Raw genomic sequence first — 3,882 nt, forward strand, 5'->3', positions numbered from 1 at the left:
TCCCCAAAAAAAGTGTAAAACTTGTGGTAATGAGTTGGAATGAAGTTGGCTAAAAAGGTGTAACACAAAATTGGGTGATAATTTATAGTTTATGCTTTATAAACAGTCAAACCAGACCAGGTCAATTTTGACCCGGGAGAACAATATGTGTCACTATTTGCTGCCATTCAAAAAATTTAAATTGTTTCAAAAAAGATTTCTGACTAAACTTTGACATAAACCAGCCTGTGATAAGCCATCAACCTTATGCTCCTCTGATCATAACTATAGTCAAAATAATTCATAATGCCTGTTTTTTTTACACAAAAATTAGGTATAATTTCATATGAATTAGGTTTATTGACCATAAATTCCCAAAAAAGTGTAAAACTTGTGGTAATGAGTTGGAATGAAGTTGGTTAAAAAGGTGTAACACAAAATTTGGTGATAATTTTTAGTTTATGCTTTATAAACAGTCAAACCAGAAAACAAAAGTTGCATGGTCGACGGGAAGACAACAGGAGGGTTAAGCTAATGTGTATGTGTTGTGAAACTGAGATAAAAGGGAAAAAAGTAGGAAAAGCACAGGTTTAAATAATAAAATGAATTTCCGGTTCCTGGTATTGTGCATGCTGGCTCACTGTCACTCTCACTGGAACTTGAATACAACAGAGCCATGGTTGGTGTTATTAGTTACACCTGTGCTTATCTTACAATGTGAAAAATGTCTGCTGTGAGAACGGCGTATATGATGGACAATGAAATGGGAAAAAATCTGACTATGATAACTGTTCTGTACATTTGTTTTTTTAAGAGAGGATTCTCTCTGCTGACAATGTGGAGCTGCTTCGTCTGCTGTCTGGATTGCTTCTTGTGGATGCCCTCATCTTGTCTGGACAGGTAGGAACCTTTATTCTTTTATCTTGTCTTGTTTTTATTCTTGTATTTATTGTTTTTATTTCAAATATTTGTATTCTTGTACTTTTATTGATCTTGCACCTCCCCATATGCCACCTACTGTGTTCCCTCTGTCATTGATGATTGTGCAGTATGAATGTGTATATGTCTCGGTGGACTGCAGAAACTGAATTGCCCTTCGGGGATAAATAAAGCTATCTGTATCGGTAAATCAAAGGGAACTTTTGAATCAATGTCAGGGTTTGACATTAACCATGGCCTATTCCTTTGATATAAGAGCAGAGCAGATCAACTGTTTGGCGACTAATGAAAGTGTTCGGTCGCACTTGACAGTTTTGTTGGGTGCATGTGCTGCCCAGTAAAATACTGATAGCAGAGGATGGTTTCGATCCATCGACCTCTGGGTTATGGGCCCAGCACGCTTCCGCTGCGCCACTCTGCTGTCAATCACCCCAGATGGGACTTGAACCCACAATCCCTGGCTTAGGAGGCCAGTGCCTTATCCATTAGGCCACTGGGGCTTCACATCGCACATTTGACCATTTCTAATCACGAACAGCATGTTCCACTACAAAGCAACACTATGGAAACACAATGTGGGGTTTAAATTATGATAACAATGGCCCCTGAAGCTACTGTCGCAGTAACAGAGAAAAAACAGAGATATAAAGAGAAACAGAAAGAGGAGGAGGAGACACAGTAAAGCTCTGACAGAATAGAGAACTAGAGATACAAACTGTGACACAGTGCCAGCATGTGTCCAGAAGAACAGGAAAAAAATAGAAATATAAAAGACTGAATAGAAGAAATCTGTAGTGGGCTCACTTTAGCTCAGAGATGGTACTTGTTGGAGAAATTATTTAATAAGTCTCTGGTCATTCAGATGAGATGCCAATTACTATTTATTAAGCAAATGAATTTGGGTCCATACAGCAGAAAAGTCAGAGTACAAAGACAGAGAGCTCCCTCACTACATCATTCTTTATAATCTTAGTTCAGCCTTCCCTCCCCTTTGTGACCCACACCTTATCTTGATTTAGCCTTCATTCCCCTTTGTGACCCACACCTTCCGCCCTGCCTCTGAGTGGAAGATTCATTAAAAGAGTTACTGGTGATTATAATGTTGGGAAAGAGTGCGGATGTGAATATGATAACAAATATATCTAAACTAGGACAGTCTCTACTTTCCCAAAACATTTGGATAAATCTGAGTACACAAATGCTAATACAAAGGGAAATGGTATTTTCTCTCACATACTTCAGCCAGTCAGAGTGATTTCTCTCACTGACGGCCGTTGCCGCCGCCGCCGATTCAATATGCTAAATCGGCCGAAAAACCTCAGTTCACCGACGCCTCTGAACTGTCCGACGGCAGACCGTTGGCTTGGTTTGTTAGGGCCTTTAGTCAAGTTGTCCTGTCACAAAGCTGGCTCACTTTGGAGGACTGACTTTATGATAGTATAACAAGTAATACAGAACAATGATGTAAAACACAATTAGCAGAGGATGGTTTCGATCCATCGACCTCTGGGTTATGGGCCCAGCACGCTTCCGCTGCGCCACTCTGCTGTTAGTCACCCCAGATGGGACTTGAATTTACAATCCCTGGTTTAGGAGGCCAGTGCCTTATCCATTAGGCCACTGGGGCTTCACACATATCAAGGTCAGCAATTCTAGCCTCAAAATCTTCCTTTTGTACTCTGTTTCTTTAACGTCTTGGTTACAGTCCTAGCATACAAAAGGTAGGTCAGGCTAGTGTTGTGTAATATCTAAAAAATGTCCAACTGGCCCTCAATTGCAACAACAGCAACCGCCGATTGCTGATATATTCGTATGTGTGCCGACACGCACTCGCCACTGACGTAGTTTCAGCAGGGAGATGTTGGATTTATTATACTCTAAAATATCTGTTGGATTTATTATACTCTAAAAATGCATACAAAGGCCTCACTATTGGATGTTTTATGAATAGAGTCAAGGGTGAGAAAAGAGGGGAGTGTGGCAGATGATGTTTTATGTTCCAAGGTCATGAGGACGGAGCCAGAAGGTGATAACGAGGAAGGAGGAATGCAGCAGAGGCATCACGCGTCACACCTCATGACTATTGATATTGTGTAAACCATAAAAGACTGGATCAGGGAGAGCTCGGGGTTCAGACTTCACGAACTGACCCATGCACTGTATGTTGTCAGGGACATGTAGGTTGGATCCAGATATCTGTAAACTCTTTTATTTTACTTATGCAACATTAATTGTTCGGAATAAATTGTATTATTATGCTTTAACCCGTCTGTTTGGAAAATCTCTTTGTCACACAAGATTAACCAACACGTAACTGGGCCTTGACCTCTTGGAGGTAGAAGGCCAGTTCCTTCAATTGGTGACCCCGACGTGATCTTCGGCATTGAGAAGCGTGTCCAAAGGACGGACAGACCGGCGAGAGAGAGAAAGGGATCCCTGAAATCTTAAAGGTGAGCAGAACCTGTTTTATCGAACTCTGCATATTGGCTTACTCTAAATTATCTCTCTTGTTGTGCTGAATCTCCTTTGTAGTGATAAATGTTGCAGAAGTAAAGACTTTCTCAATTAAAGCTGCCCTTTTGGTAAATCCAAGAGGAGGAAAGCTGAATTAAAGCTGCCCTTTTGGTAAATCCAAGAGGAGGAAAGCTGAATTAAAGCTGCCCTTTTGGTAAATCCAAGAGGAGGAAAGCTGAATTAAAGCTGCCCTTTTAGTAAAGCTAAAAGGAGGAAAGCTGAATTAAAGCTGCCCTTTTAGTAAAGCTAAAAGGAGGAAAGCTGAATTAAAGCTGCCCTTTTGGTAAATCCAAAAGGAGGAAAGCTGAATTAAAGCTGCCCTTTTAGTAAAGCTAAAAGGAGGAAAGCTGAATTAAAGCTGCCCTTTTAGTAAAGCTAAAAGGAGGAAAGCTGAATTAAAGCTGCCCTTTTAGTAAAGCTGAAAGGAGGAAAGCTGAATTAAAGCTGCCC

At 40.7% G+C, this 3,882-nt stretch overlaps 3 non-coding genes across 3 annotated transcripts; all 3 read right to left on the bottom strand.

Moving 5' to 3' along the window:
- Nucleotides 1–1,267: 1,267 nt before the first annotated feature.
- On the bottom strand, nt 1,268–1,339 carry trnam-cau. The gene has a single exon. It is a non-coding gene; the product is annotated as a tRNA-Met (tRNA).
- A 6-nt stretch (nt 1,340–1,345) lies between these two features.
- Nucleotides 1,346–1,418, bottom strand: trnar-ccu. The gene has a single exon. It is a non-coding gene; the product is annotated as a tRNA-Arg (tRNA).
- A 976-nt stretch (nt 1,419–2,394) lies between these two features.
- On the bottom strand, nt 2,395–2,466 carry trnam-cau. Its single transcript has one exon. It is a non-coding gene; the product is annotated as a tRNA-Met (tRNA).
- Between the last annotated feature and the right edge of the window lie 1,416 nt (nt 2,467–3,882).

This window comes from Sebastes umbrosus, chromosome 6 (genome assembly GCF_015220745.1).
Source record: "Sebastes umbrosus isolate fSebUmb1 chromosome 6, fSebUmb1.pri, whole genome shotgun sequence".
In the NCBI taxonomy this organism is placed as follows: Eukaryota; Metazoa; Chordata; class Actinopteri; order Perciformes; family Sebastidae; genus Sebastes; species Sebastes umbrosus.